This window comes from Macrobrachium rosenbergii, chromosome 7 (genome assembly GCF_040412425.1).
Source record: "Macrobrachium rosenbergii isolate ZJJX-2024 chromosome 7, ASM4041242v1, whole genome shotgun sequence".
Taxonomy (NCBI): Eukaryota; Metazoa; Arthropoda; class Malacostraca; order Decapoda; family Palaemonidae; genus Macrobrachium; species Macrobrachium rosenbergii.
The window spans coordinates 3,564,835-3,581,529 of record NC_089747.1 but is presented as its reverse complement, the minus strand read 5'-3'; the positions used below and the strand labels follow the sequence as shown (position 1 = coordinate 3,581,529).

At 33.2% G+C, this 16,695-nt stretch overlaps 1 protein-coding gene across 7 annotated transcripts in view; it reads left to right on the top strand.

Moving 5' to 3' along the window:
• The window catches only part of LOC136840030 (uncharacterized), a 318,614-nt gene extending 304,185 nt beyond the window's left edge, over positions 1–14,429 (top strand). For 3 of the 7 annotated variants that reach the window (XR_010853503.1, XM_067106332.1, XM_067106335.1), the window contains 2 exons: positions 13,116–13,243; positions 13,565–14,429. The gene's annotated coding sequence lies outside the window, so the exon portion shown is untranslated. Of the gene's footprint in view, positions 1–6,634; positions 6,690–10,001; positions 10,140–13,105; positions 13,250–13,564 lie in introns of those variants that run through there. The other 4 variants (XR_010853505.1, XR_010853502.1, XR_010853504.1 and 1 more) reach the window with 4 other exon arrangements.
• The last annotated feature ends 2,266 nt before the right edge of the window (positions 14,430–16,695 follow it).

The following is a 16,695-nucleotide window of genomic DNA, read 5'->3' as shown; positions in this document are numbered from 1 at the left end:
GTAGCAAGTGATCATAAAAAGAAATATATATATTTCCTTGCAGAACAGGAAGGTTCATAGGCCTAATTGGTCAATTCTGTCTTAATTCAGTAGGCTTAGCGACAGGAAAACGACACTGGATTTTTTTATTTTTTTATGATTTACTTTATTTCCTCTTTCTGAATTTGTTAGTTAAAATAGTGAAGTCATTTTTGTGGCATTTAAATTCAATACGACAGTCAGGAATCTTTCGCTACATTTGCTCTGAAGAAATTACAAAGTTACTCTGAAGAAATCGGTCATTTACTCTGAAGATATGTGTTTTTTTTTTCACTATGAGAAAATCAGTCATTTACTCTGAAGAAATCCGTCATTTGTTCTTGGAAAAAATCAGTCATATAATTTGAGGGAATCTGCCATTTATTCTGGAGAAATCAGCAATTTATTCTTTGGGAATCAGTAATTTATACGAATAAAATCAGGAATTTTTTGGAGGAAATCTGTCGTTTACTCAACAAATAAATCGTTCTTTTTTTCTTTTCTGAAGAAATCAGAAATTTTCTGGTTGCGTGGTCTGGAACTCTCTACGTGCCTCCATGTTCCATGGCTATTTTACATCCTAAAAAAATATTAGCGCAATGATAATATTTTCTTAAGCATAAGGAGCAAAATGTCAGGATTATCCTCGAAATATAATGACGAAACATTTTCCCTCTCTCTCTCTCTCTCTCAACCAGCACTCTCTCTTTTAGCTTCTCTCTCCTTCGAAAGAGGCCCAGCACTTCTTTTTTTTTTTTTTTTTTTACCGGCCCCTTAAAGAGAAAAGGTAATATAAAGTAAATAAGATCCACCTCGGAAAACGACCCCTCTCCCGTTTCTCCTTTAAGACAACCTCTCTCTCTCTCTCTCTCTCTCTCTCTCTCCAGGCGTGTTCTTCGAGATTCCTTTTTTCAAGAGATACGGGAAGCTGCCACACTGGGTGTCATATTCCGGTTTCTGATGTATATAATTACAATTGTAATCATAATTATAATTATAATTACTTTACGAGGTATTTTTAAGCATACTCTTATTACGTCAGGTAATATGCGTATATTTTACGTGGTAGCAATATACATACCCTTATACGTCAGGCAATATGCGTATATTTTACGAGGTAGCAATATGCATACGCTTATACGTCAGGTTATACACCCGTTCTTAATTAAGTATTCATATGCATACGCGCATACGTCAGCTAGCATGCGTACTTTGACGATGTATAATAGCGTCCATTTCTGCATTTTTACAAAGATTTATGTATGAGATTTATTGTCTAAATTTATAAGCGAACTTGTTTATGCAAAAACATATAAATGAATGTACAATATAGTTTGTATTTATGCCTGTTAGACAAGCTAACAGACTTCTAGAACAATTTTTAAAATAAAACGAATTACAAACAGTGAATTTCACTAAACGGTGATGACCGCTTATAGAGCAATCTTTATTTCTTTAATAACTAAAGGTGATTGATTTCCTTTGCAAGGTATCAAAAAAAAAAAAAATATATATATATATATATATATATATATATATATATATATATATATATATATATATATATATATATATATATATATATATATATATATATAAGATGTTCCAGTATTTCAGGTATACCATCTTCCCTTAGAAATATACCTGTGTAGATTGCTGTCTCTACCAGGTCCAAAGTAACCCACCTGGGCATTGCCTTAGACAGAACAAAGCTTCTAGGACAAGAGAAGAGGCAATTTACTGAATAAGGTGAATTAAGGAAGGCAGTGGGAGCTTTGCAAAATATTCTGAAGAAAATAAAGAAAAATAAAAAGTTAATTCTTAATTATGAAGATGGTTTGTGGTTACTGGGTGCAAATGAAAGAAATATGTGGAATATAGACGATTATTATTATTATTATTATTATTATTATTATTATTATTATTATTATTATTATTATTATTATTATTGTTGTTGTTGTTGTTGTTGTTGCCAACTTAGTATAAAAATCCACAATTACATAGTAATATATTTACTATATATAATTGTGGATTTTCATTACAGAGGTTGTTTTTCACGAGATTGTGACTTTCGTAGCATTATGATTATTATTATTATTATTATTATTATTATTATTATTATTATTATTGAACCTTTGTTAATATTATCATCATTAATATACTCGTATTATTATCATTATCATCATCATCATCATCATTATTATTATTATTATTATTATTATTATTATTATTATTATTATTATTATTATTATTATTATCTTACCCCTATTTTCTCCATTCCTTTCGTAATATCATCCAGGAGTGGCGCCTCCGTACTTCATTATTGACGGAGTCTTCTGAAAGGGTCCAATATCGAATAATATCATTATGAGGCTTTAATTAACTCTCGAATGAATACATCGAGTCTCCGTCGCGCCATTGATTTTTTTTCTTTTTCTTTTGTTCTGTTATATTACACGTCGGTGTTACTTTTTTAAGATGCTTTCGGATTCTGCGTAGATGTATATGTGTGTGTGTATATATGTATATATATATATATATATATATATATATATATATATATATATATATATATATATATATATATATATATATATATATATATATATATTTATATATATATATATATATATATATATATATATATATATATATATATATATGTGTGTAAACTGTTACATCCTCCCTTATTTTCTTAACAGTTACATTAATAATGAACCTGGTGTATAAATCTTCCACATCACCACGGTACCATTAACAGCACGTTGGTACTTCTAACATACAAATTCATTTTTCTTCATTCTCCCTTCCAGGATACGAAATAAGGCTTAGACTAGCGTCATCCATAGCACTGTGACTTCTGTAAGAGAGAGAGAGAGAGAGAGAGAGAGAGAGAGAGAGACGTAAAGACCCTTAAAGACCCCTATTTCCACCCCTCTAGAATTTCTGCTAACAAATTAAGCCGCTATTGGAGGGGAAGAAAAAGTGGTTAATGCTGCTCTCTTGAAGTCCTCCGGAAGACTTCTTTTTCCGGACGTCCTAATATTTTAAAAATCCTGATTAGATGCTAAGTAGTGTTTGATGTTCGAATTAGAGTACCTCTCTCTCTCTCTCTCTCTCTCTCTCTCTCTCTCTCTCTCTCTCTATATAACTGGCTCCTTAAGGTCTTGTTCTTCTAGTTCCCCCCTAACTGTTTTTGGGATGGGGTTGCATGCCCCATTCCTTTCTCAAACCCATTTATGGTTCACTACAGTGGACTGACTACCAGGTACTTCATTCTCTGCTGTGAATCGAATTAGATCCTCTTGTTAACGAGTCGAGAGTGCTATCAATCAAACCACAGAGCCATTGATTTTGAGAATATACATCAAATTCATGTATTCATTAGTAATAATAATAATAATAATAATAATAATAATAATAATAATAATAATAATAATAATAATAATAATAATAGTAATAATAATAATAAGTTTAATAAGTTTAATAATAATGTGATGCTTACATTTCTAACCAATTAGTAAGTCAAACTGGGTGAATGCTAAAAAAGAAATAAATAACAAGACGCACAAAGAGAGCTTTGTTGTAACTCCCCTGAGATTCGTTTGTGCTCTAGTCTCACGGAAGTGAGAAGAAGAAGAAGAAGAAGAAGAAGAAGAAGAAGAAGAAGAAGAAGAAGAAGAAGAAGAAGAAGAAGAATTAGACGCAGACAACCCATCAAAAAAATCTCGTTAAACATAAACAGAAGAGAGAGAGAGAGAGAGAGAGAGAGAGAGAGAGAGAGAGAGAGAGAGAGAGAGAGGTCCTCATTCATACAACCGGGAGAAGACCACTCTGCCTCATAATAATCTTGCTCTCATTGTTCCTTTCCTCCGTTTTCTTTGCATTCTCTCGTCCACCCTCTTAGCAAACGCCCGGGAATAACAATATGCCTTTGTTGTGAGGGTTTTGTTTTTTCTTTTCTTATAAGCAATGTGCCTCGGGTATAAAAAAAGAAATAAAAAATAAAAAGAAAACTTTAAAAACAGAAATATAGTCTTCCGCTGACGCGTCGACATTCAGGGGAAACTTCAGAGAACTCCTCCTTCTTGTTGACGATAGAAAATAAAATTTCGTTTTTATCCTGATTAGAATATGTTTTGTTTTCCTTTATGGCTTAGAGATCTCATATGAAATACATAAATTGTGAAAAAGACAATTATAACCTCATAGAGACTTGAGTGAGACTAGTTCATCTGATCCTTGGCTTCAATGAGCATGTTCTTTCTTTTAAAAAATCCTTAGTCCATATATATTGCGGTTAATTAAACTCATTATGAATATACAATATTAAACGTGTAATAGCTTCAGGTGATCTCAAATACAATTGCTTCATATTAGTACACATTATTGTAATGCAACCTCTCGCCTTAAGCTGTAAAGTGTAGGCTGACATATTTAATAGTAGCACTCGCTGTGACAGATTTTCAAGTATTGTTGGTGATGATGGAGACGCCATTACTGGATGAGACTCTCTAGCAATGTTCCTCTCAGGTTTTCGATCAGCAGCTATTTTCTCATCGGAGATGAAGGGTAATGAGCTTAGGCCAATTCCTGCAATTTCCAGCAGGTATTATGCACGTGGTTACAGAAGAGTCATGGATGCCAAACGCCTTAAAGTGAATCTAATCATTTTGCCACCCAGGCTCACGAATTAGGCCTATTTCAGATCCGCCCTGTAATTTAAGCCTCATTGTCTAAGATATAAAGACATGATTGTCATGGGCAGGTTGTTGACAAACAAAAGCCATATAGGTGGTGTTTTGCATGAAGTGACTCAAAGACTGTTTGAATAAGATCTGAGCCATGTGGGTGTTGTGGTTATAACAGTTAAAACCGTTTCGATTTTTTTTTTTTTTTTGGGGGGGGGCCAGCTCCAGACCACAAATTCAAATCAGCTGTGGTTTTGGTCTGTTAATATGCTAATATGTTTTTATAAGCAGAGGGTTTCATTTTTAGGTATGCAGGGTGGAAAGTTAACAAAACTATGGAGTTTTTTAACAAAAAGCCTATTAGAAGTTTGTCAGTTTCATTAGCCAGTGTCCTCACTCCTTAGCTTGTAGAGGTATCAGCCTCTGACAAGCAGAGCATTCTCTTCCTTTCTGTGACGCCAAGGAACCAAATGCCATGATAAAATTGCAAAAACCGTGATTAAACACCCTGTCATGCGTACTTTCTCAATCGGTGGCGTGAAGAAATCTCCCTACATAGTTGCAGAGAGCAAATTTGCAGACTACTTTCCACAAAATAGTATATCTCTGAAGTTACGTTTTACATTTAGAATTCAAGCTGAGCTCTCTGAACTATAACTGTCATAGATTGTATCTGATTAGTTCTGTCGGTGAGAGAGAGAGAGAGAGAGAGAGAGAGAGAGAGAGAGAGAGAGAGAGAGAGAGAGAGAGAGAAATTACTCGAATCAAATTAAAAGATTTAACGGTGATTTTCCTAGTTTTCTCACCTACTCCTTTTCAATAAAATTTCTTATGTTTACAAATAGTTTTAAGATATCTTCTTCGCCCCTTTTAAATCTGCTACTTGCTTCATTTTCCCTTTGCAAGATATAATTTTACCTCATATTCTCTTCATGTTAAGCAAGACGGTAAAAGGGGACTTCTAAACATTTAAACTGGTGTTACAAAATTATTCTACAGCTTTTGTAAGCTTGATGTTTCACATATATGCTTTTAGGTAGCCAAAGTGGCCTGCAAATGCTTTCTTAAAAGCTAAGGATATTCATTACATATTTGCAGTCCGTTTATCATGTCTCTTTGCATAAATGAGCTCCAAGCCAGGTAGAAGACCATAAGTAGAACTAAAGTTTACATGATATTAATATAATCTAGTTTGTTCCTAAGGTAAAGGGATTTATGTAGAAAAAAAATATTTTGTTCATCATTTAGCATAAAATTCTTATAATCATGAGCCATGGTTTGGAAACTCACAGGAAGAAATATAATTTGTGCTTAACAAAATAAATATGTAAATCAAAGGGCAGAGTACGGCCCAAACGTGGCCCCTAGAAATTGTAGAGTTTACCATTAAATACGATTTTACTCGTTTTCTATGAAAGCAAAAGCGAAAATCATATTTTCTGTACCTATGAAATTTCAGTGTTGTTCTATGTAATGTTGTCTAATGTCTTTGCATTTAGCTATTGTATAAATAGTACAGCTAAATAATTTCTTAGACAAGCTTTATTTTCCCCTCTTAAAACATTGTCTCTCCCAACATTTACCTACATCATCACAAATGCAACTTAAGCAAGTAAGATCTTGGTTGCATCTGTGGGCTAGAACTCAATTTCTTTTTCAGTCCATTGCATCAGCGATGATAAATTTTATAGCCGGAATGTAGACATGTATAGAAAAATATTGCGTTTAAAAGGAGGACGTAGGTTTTGTGATAATTCTTTACCTGGGCTCCTTACTGAGTCCCTATCAACTCTTTAAGGAACATGGATATGGGGTTACTTAGGAAAGTGACAAGCAAATTATGCAGCTGTACCTCTCTCCCCCAAATGGCTGATTCCTTCGTGAATTAAAGCCAGTTTAAGAGTCTCATACCTGATCATCCTCAGAGTTCCAGTTAGGACACCACCATATTGGCCGCATTCAGCTAGTCTGCTAGATCTAGTCGGTGGCTACTCTTATTTATGTCACAGTTTAGAGCTATATTGAGTAATTAGTTATATTTTATAGCTTTCATTGAATAGGTAAGTTAACAAGTGATGGTTATATTCAAGTTATATTTGAATTTTTTTTTTTTTTGAAGTTTTGTTTTGTTTATGTGGTTCATAATATCCCATTCATATTTCCCACCCTTATGTTTACCAAAACAGTTTTACCAAAATACTAATGAAGCTCCGGAGTTTTAGCAAAATACAAAATAAATTTCCATATATTATTAATATAATTGTATATAAATGCATATAATTCTTTGTTTTTCATAAAAATGTTTTTATAACATGTTTTAAAACTTTGACATTAAAGTTCTCAATAAAAGGCAGAGTGTATACTGTAGTTGTTAGCTATTCTTTTCAATTTATAATTTATTTTATTAGTTTTTGAAGCCACTGTCATTATTATACAAAATTGAATAAATCTTTTTTACATTTTCATTATTTCCAAAGATTTAAATATTGAAATTTTGAGTATTTTACTTGAAATTTTAGATTTTCTTCATCGTCAACACTGGAAAGGTGCCAATTACTGTTTTCAAGTAACGCTTCAGTTCTCTGTCTCAATGCTCACTAGATGTCCTCAGCTGTCTGTTTTGATCACCGCTAGATTTGACTCTCGTATTCTACGTTAATTGTAGTTTATAGTGTTGTTGAATGATAATTGTTATTATACAGCTGTCATAGGATAGATAAATGAATAAAAGAATGTTATATTCATATATATTCGCTTTTATCCACTCTCTTATTATATATGACGATTTTAAATTATTCAGTTTTGTATTTCCCACCCATATGTTTACCAAAGGAGTACAGCAGAAACCCAAGAAGATTCTTAATTTTCATCAAGATACAAGACAACTTGCCAGAATATCTTAATAATTTCATTCCTATAAATACTTACATTGTATGTCTGTAGGAGAATTTTTTTTTTATATTCCTACTCCAAAAATAACACAATAAGTTTTTAATGAATAAGGTGGGAGGGAGGGTTCTTTGCAGCAGTTAGTAGAATGTTATTTTCTAGTTTTTTATTGATTTTATTAGCTAATTCTACTTACTTCTTAGAATTCGATAAATTTTAATTTTCTTAATAATTCTTTTCATATATTTAAATAGTAAACAATTATGTATTCTACTTCTAATTTAAAATTATTATTTTTCTGGTGAATATTTTAGTTCCATTAATCGCCACTAGATGTCCTCCATTGTCTCTTGAATGCCCCATTTGGTTGGTCCCTCTTATTCTGTAATAGTTATATTTCATAGTTTAATGAGTGGATATTACTATAGTATGACTGTCATTGAATAGACAGATGAATAGATGAAGATTATCTTCATAGCTAATCGTTTTTATTTGCCGCTTTATTTTATAATATGGCTTTTAAATTGTTCAGTTCATATTTCCCACCCTTATATTTACCAAAACAAAGTTCCAGAAAACCCTAGAATATTCTTAATTTCTAGCCAAATACTAGGTAAGTTCACATATTGCTTCAATGAAATAAAATATCAATAATCACTGAATTATATCTATTTACAATAAAACTTTTTATATCATACTTTAAAATTAAGACAATAAAGTTTTATCCAACCGTATGCAAGGCTTAATAGTTGCTACCTACTAGTTAATTTGTATCTTATTTTATTGATTTTATTGGCTAATTTTAATTACTTCCTTGTACTTAATAAATCTATTGTTACTTAATAGCTTTTTTCATATATTTTGATAATAACAATTCCCTTCTTCACTGATAATTCAAGATTATTTTCGTTGTTTACACTGGAAAGTTACCTATTGCATTTTTTTAGGTAAATATTTTAGTTCTCCCAATGGTCAATAGATGTCTACAATGTCGCTTTTTTAAGCCAACATTAGGCGAGTGCCTCTCGTAATATTTGTCAGTGAAGTTTATAGCTTTGCTGAATTAATTCGTCTATGTTATGGCTGTTATTGCATAGTTATGTTAGTGGATAAAGTTCTTATTCATATTTGCTTATGTTTAGCAGCTGCTTTATTTTATTTGACGTTTTCGAAATAGTTCAATTTGTATTTCCCTCTGTTTTGTTTACCAGCACGTATCAACCAAAAATCCCAAGAGATTTCGTAATTTTAGGCAAAATACACGTAATTTTTATACAAATATTTATTAATGTTGTAATTTACTTATATTTAAGCTATAAAAATGAAATTAAACATTTTTATATGAAGTTATTAAAATTAAGACAACAGATTTTCAATTATAAGACCACTAGGTGTTAAAGTTGCTTACTCAGACTTTTTTCTTTATATTTTTAATAGCTTTTAGACACTACAGGTTATATTCATTTACTTTCAATAAATCCATGTATACATTCAATAATTTCCACAGAATTTAATGGAAAAACGACAGAGCATTTTTCCTAGAATTTACTTTCCCTTTCTCGTAAGCACTAAAAAGTTGTTAGCTACTATTTTTTCCAGCTTAATTTCTTAGTTATAATTTACACACTAGATGGCCTCAGCTGTCGCTCCCATTCTCTCTTAGTTTGGCCCAGTGTTATATATTAGTCAGAGATTATAGTTTATTCGAATAAATGGCTCTAAGTTGTGGCTGTTATTAAATATAAAAATGAATAAGTGAACGTCATTTATATGATTATCCATATCTAATCGCTGTTTTATTCTACTTCATGGCTTTCAAATAATTCTCTTTTGTATTTCCCTCTGTTTTGCTTATAAACTTGCCAGAAATTTAAGGGGATTCGTTAGTTTTCATCAATTTACAAATATATGTTCCATAAATTATCAATACCATAACACTTATGGCTAAAGATGTTATATGCAGAGATTTAAAAAATACGCCTTAATTAAATTAAAGTCTTGAGACAATTAAGTTTTAAACTTTGGTTTTTCTGAACAAGATGCCGATGTTGACTTATTCTGGGTAGGATTTTAATTTTTCTTACTATTGTTCGTGACTAATATTAAGTATTCTGTGCATACAGTAAGTCAGTATTTATTACATAAATAACATCTGATATTTAAATTATAAACAATTACTTATTGCAATCACAATCTTATCCTTTTCTTATTCACTCCAAGAGCCAGCCTTTTCCACTTCCCACTGTCTGTTACAGTTCTGTAAAACTGTTCCTTTTAGCAAATTGTAGTCAATTATTCCTTCTTAGAAATCTTATTCCAAGACAGATTTAGACGTTACTTGATGATGAAAGAAAAAGGAAAGGAAGAAAGATAATATTTTAATGTGTAAGTGTCCAATTCTTATACATCTGGAATGTCAGGACTCCGGCTGTCATTTGGTATTGGCAACAGTGGGTTCTCGGTCCCACTTGTCAGTTGTCAGTGTCACCTTCAGCAAAGGTTCCTGTATTTGTGAAAATAAGTTCTTCCTCGATATTCAAGGTAATTTCAGTGTTATATATTGTTTAATCTGACGTTTCGAGTTGTTCTTCAAGTTTGTTATATTTCAGTTGCAAGCACAGTTATTTTTGCCGTAATTTGGTCGTAAATAGCTCCTTTTTGGGGCGAAATTTAACCTGGGTAGTCCATAGGTATGGTGGGATAAAGTATCATGGCCGACCAAATTTTTCGGAAACTGCCCAAGAATGAATAATTTCCAGTCCAGTTCTATGCCTAAGATCATCTCATATAATTATGCCCAAATAGGCTAGCCAAAGGGATATGTAACAAGACCGATAAGTTTGAAACTTATTCAAAGGCATTGAAGTAGGAGAGTATAACCTTGACGGACACGTGGGTAGGATACCCTAGGCCAGTTACTCTGTGAACTTACACTTGCTGCCTTTTTAATTTACGTAGCTAACAATTTCACTGTGAAGTGTTTCGGTAAATTTCACGGTAAGCTACAGATTTTGATTGAGGTAATATTTCGTAGTTGCCATTGTAGTCTAAGGTTGTCATAACATGTACATACGCCATCGGGTCTAAGCGATGACAGGCAGGGCAGCCGATCGTGCTTACCCCATACAAATGGGAAAAAAGCACTTTAAAAGTTGTCATAATTGAGGGTCTTTTGCAGATTGGCTTCTGAAGTTTTGGCTTACTAGTAGTTATTGAGTGTAGTCGTATGTTATCAAATGTAGCCAAGGTTATCTTTGAGTAGTTAGGCTTAGGTTAAGAAAGTGCAATATTGGATAAGGATGTCAGCATGTGTTTGATGGTTATGCTCTTGATGTAGGCTAGTTTACATTGACTTAATTATATAGGCTAATCAAGCGCTGTAATTCATGGAAGCAAAAGTTATTTTTGGTTGAACTAAGTAGTAGCTCCAAGGTGGTGACTACCTTCTAACTTGACTTTTTCTATAGTTTTTTGGTTGCTAATTATGGATTTACCTTCAATTTTTGTCGGACGAATGTAATTAACCTGTAATTAATCCCTGAAGTCCATCCAACAAGGGGTTTCCGTACGCGATCTTCACAAGACAGAGCACAGGTACGTCTGTTTCAAACGGTTCATATCCCGTCCGGCAAGTGCAATAACTTGTTAACGTATAGGTAACCCCAGCCCCCCGGGCCAGTAATAAACACAGCGAAGGGATATTCCATTTGGCTGACAACAAACAAACTCAGCGCCAGTATCAGAAGTCCTAAAAGTGTAGAAAAAAACAGTTTCCAAAGTAAAAACAGGTGCGGAGCAAATACTTAGAATTACCTTAATTTTGAATCTGTTATAAAACAAGTTTTAAAGGCTTTCTGATATTGATGAACTGTAAGACTTAGTGAAAGACTAGTACAACTGGCAATCTTGATAAATGCCAATATGTTAAATGTATTGTATTGTCCAAAGTTGCACTGAGGTACCATACTAATGTAGTTCAGTGCAGATTAAAGTGTTAATATTAGAAACATTTTGACATCCTCACCCGATTTTGTGTGACTTATTAGGCTAAGCTTGCCTACATGTGGTATAGTCAGGTGATGGATATTTTTAAGATGCAGCACATCCCAAGCTGAACATTGTACATGAAAGTGTGTCATGATTGGGGAGATTTGGATATTGATTTTTTAAAACTGTAGTTGACTACCTCTAGAGTGTAGCCTGATATAAGCAAGTGTAGCTAATCCTAGCATCATGAGGTAGGTTAAAGAAATGCAGTATGAGACAAGGGTGCCAGCATGTACTCCAGGTGGGTACACGGTTGTTGTAATTTACATAGACATGTATAATCAAGGACCAGTTATATTTGAATTGTAAAAGCCTTTATAGTGGTTTTTATGTGATTTTTTTTTGGTTTAACACCCACTCAAGGGTAGGCTATGTCTCAACATTAATCTGGAACCATGGTAGGACACCATGGTTTGTGAACAAGGACCATTGAAAATTATAAGAATAGTGATTTACGTAAGTAACCTAGGGCACTTGGTCCTTTATGACATGGAGTGACTGCCCATTAGCCTTACTTAGGGCAAAATAAATAAGATGCATCTTAACCTAACTTAGGGCTCTGGATCCCACCAGATTTGTATGTGTTTGTGTGGTAGGGATGTGACCACCTACCTATCTCAGAGTTTAGAGTGTATTAGGCCTAATGATACGTTGAAGCACAAAAAAGTGATATTTCTAGTTTAAGGTGAAAACCTAAAAAGCAATACATGATAAAGTGCTAACCATTAGAGTGCTTCTCTGCATAGTTCATATGAAATGTTTTTTGGTCTTTTTTGATGTTAAGTAAATACTGTAGGTCTTAACAGGGCAGAAACAACGACTACTGTACACTGCTGCTTCCTGTCAGTAAACAGAAATTATAGACATTTCTGTTTACTCAGTCGAAACACCTCACCTACAGCTGTCAAATGCTTTACTTGTATTGTAATCTCTACTCTTGTGGTGCTGTGTTTTTCACTTGAAGTGGGTGAAAACTGGTGCTTTATTATTCATATCAGTAGGTTAAAACACTAGAGCTTTGCAGGTCTTAAGACTTGGAACTAACAAATACTTATGTACGTATTAAATTAAAAAATGGATCCCTAAATAGATACTTAACTGGTTGTTTGTTTGGGATATATAGTGACACCTTCCGCTTACGTGCATACATAGGCTAACTCGTAGTCATCTCAGTAAGTAAAAGTAGGCTTAAAGAATGAAAAATACTAATATATCGTTTAATAACAGCAGTTGCAAGTATGGGAAAATGTTACAAAATAAACTTAGTTTAAGCTGGTGGCTGATCTTATCTCCCATTCAACTAGATCCAGCTATATTTAGAGGGCAGTTGGTAAATATCGTTGTTGATATTCTTGATGAGGCCAGGATGGTATTATTTTACCACAAATATGACTTATACCTAGTATACCTATGTATTTTGCTTTTTCACCTTGACTAGTGCACCACAATTTATGTTATAGCATGTTGCAGGTTGTAGTGGACTGCAAGCAAGCATAATGCAACAGAAGAGTATCAGGAAAATGCTGCCATCTGTGATTTTAAAGTAAAGCAGTCAAGGATGCAAACATTGGGAAATACTCTCTTCAGTTACTAATATGGTAAAAGTAATATTATAGGAATGTAGTAATGAAAGTATTGTTTTCTATTGTCAAAAATTGAAATTTTGAAATTGAACCAGTGCTATCACTGACCAGGGATTTGTAAAGTTCTGTTAAAATAATAATTGGTTTTTGTGTTAGTACCACTTAAATGCATTTCAACAATATTAAATAACTATGCATGTCTATGCTATAAATCAGTGTTACCTATGCATGTCTATGTTATAAATCAGTGTTACTTCATTTTTAGCATTGACCATGTATAATTATTTTTGCCTGATTTTTTACACCAAAGTTTACTACCTTCATTGTAATTTTCAGATAACCACCATGAGCCACTTGTGCATTAGAATACCAGGAATTTGGCAAGTCCCCTACTGGATCCTTGGTTCTGTCATCAAATAACCCTGTCAGCCTTTATAGTCGGCACTTGAAATTGCAAAGGAAACTAATGTAAGCAAGGCAGCAGGCTGTGATGGTTGTGAGAGCTGGGGCAAATTTAATGGTTGTGAGTGTGTAATTGAGTGACAGACCAAATAGCACTCAAATTTCAGTTGGGCAAATATGCTGCCAAAAAAAAAAAAAAAAAATATTGGAAAGGCTACAATAGAACAAGCCATCAGCAACTCCATCTTACTTCAACTAGTTCTCTCCACTCTTCAGTCTTGAGCGTTTCTCCTGATCTATTCCAGGTCTCCATCTGTACTTTTTCACCTCATTTTCTTGAATTAATGGTTTTCAATGTACTGCTTTGTGACTTGCTACACTCCTGACTTGCAGTTTCAGTGCACCACATTCATTTTTGTTTAGCCTCTGCACAGTGCATACATCTGCAACTTCATTTGCTGAATATTATCTTTAGATACCCATGCTATGGATCTTAACCCTGCAGCTTCAGTAGTACCACTTTGTCCTGGCAGTTTTTTCTTCTGTCCTCTTCAATCCTGCTTCACATTCTAATAAATCCTTAAGGTAACATAGCCTATGATCTGCCTCTTCTAAGACCTCACCTTCAATGACAAGGTTCTCCTGCCTTTCTTTTTAGTTCAAATTCATTTTGGAATTCAACAATCCCTTTGCACTATTTTACAACTCTGATCATCTCTTTGGCACCCTTTTAAAATTGATGTTTGCTATAGAGATCGTTCCATATTACTTTACCCATAGTATCCACACAGCCATTGTCCTGCCTATGTTTTTGCATCCTTACCGGTTGCCTATGTTGAATTTCAGGTATCTGTTGCACTGGTTAACTTCCATATTTTATACACAAACCATTTGCTAAGGCTATACAGACGACACTAGGTCGTCTTCACATAGCATCTTCTAAGTGCCTTTTTACATTTTTATAGAAGTCACTCTATTATGATGGGAAACTGTGAAGGGCTGCTGGTTTTTGATAGGATATAAAAAAATTCTTATATGTCACTTGCCTTTACTCTGCAGCTTGTGTTGTGATAATAGGCATTTCAGCCCTTTATTGGTTAAAAAGCCCAAATTGTCAAGAGTAAAATAGTTTTTTTATACCATCTTAGAATATGAAGTTATCAAAATGCTTCATAGCATCATAAGAAATTATAGATATTGAGTACAGATGTGATTTTGTCACTCAGTATAGGTATGCTGGTCTGGTACTGTATTTTACTTATTGATACTAGGGTGAGAGGTTGCAGTAGTAGTATATTTATTAATGAGCATAAATTTTGTAGAATAGGCATCAGCTGCCACAGAACATAATGTCCTTATGTGAACAAGTGAAATGAAATTGCAAGAGTTGTTGTAAAGTAATTTTGTGAAGGTTTTGTTTGGCTCAGTTGAACTTGCAGTAAAATGATGTTCCAAATTACTTTAAGAAGATGAAGTCATGATGTTTTGTGTTTTGGCAAAATGTGTATTGTATCCAAATTAAAATATAGCAGAGGAGAATTGGGCTCCCAGACTTCCCAGTTTATGAGGGATTTTTTGCTTGCATTTGCATGGTAAATTACCAGCTTATGAGGGAATTTTTGCTTGCATTTACATGGTAAAAATTACTTTTAAAGTATGAACTGATTGAATATCTCAGATAAATAATACACTGCAATGTTTATGATTTTATTCCACATGTTGTATATATGGCTTCTGTAAATATTAAAGAATGTAAGGAAATCATCAAGCTTAAGTAAGCATGGGAAAATCATATGATTTGGTTGACACTGATTGCTGCATCCCACTGGAGAGAGATGGTAGTTAAGGAATAGAAATGGTAAACTTGATTGTGTGGTTTTCCCTTATTACCTTGGGTTTCTTGAGTTCCTGACATTCCTTAAACACGTTTACAGAAGCCATGTATATAGCTTGTTGACTAAAGTTACATACATTACATTATATTATATTTTACCTTTAGATATACTATCAGTTTATACATTACAAGCAATTTTTACCATGTAAACCCAAGCAAAAACCCCCTTAGCCTATGAAATTGTTAGAGTTGTTGTAATTATCTATATGCTAAGGTTATGTTTGGCTTAATTGAACCTTGCTCTAAAAGGAGTGTTCCAAGTTACTTAGTAAGATGTAGTCGTCAATGTTCATTGTGTTTTGGCAATATGTGTATTTGATTCAAATTCAAAATAGGGCACAAAAGAAATGAGCTGCTAAACTCACCAGGGTATGAAGGTTTGTGCTTACATTTGCATGGTAAAAATTAATTGTATAAACTGACAGTATTTCCCAAGGTAACATGTAATGTTAGTAGTGAGTCCATGTGTTGTACTCATGACATCTGTAAGTATCATGTTTAAATAATGTAAGGAACTCGCAACACCTAAGTTAGCATAGGAAAACGATATAATTTTACTGTTCCTGTTACAGTACTGTAGTCCTCTTTAAAGGGATATAGTGGAGTAGTAGACAGTCAAATTAAATATTTGGTTTTCCTTTTTAACGTGGGTTTTATGGGTTCCTTACATTCTTTCAGCATGTTACTTTCAGGTGCCATATATAGAACTTGACTAAAGTTACAACATTACAGTATATTATGTAACCTTGTAAATACTGTACAAGTAATTTTTACCATGTAAACCTAAGCATAAACCTTCATGGCTTAAACAATAGCAATTGTTGTTTAAGTAATTATGCAAAGGTTTTGTTTGGCTCAGTTGAAATTACTACAGAATGGTGTTCCAAGTTACTTTGTTACTAAAATAGTCATAATATTCATTGTATTTTGGTAAAATTTGTATTTGGTCCAAATTCAAAATATAGCAGAGAAGACTTGAGCTGCTAAACCTGCCAGGTTATGAAGGGTTTTGCTGGTTTTTTTTGTTTTTTTTTTTAAGGTAAAATAATATACTGATATGTTTGTAATTTTGGTCAGCATGTTGTATATGTGGCTTTTGTGAATATGATGTTCCAAGATTGTAAGGAACTCAGAACATAAGTTAGCATGGGGAAACTGGATGACTTTGTTG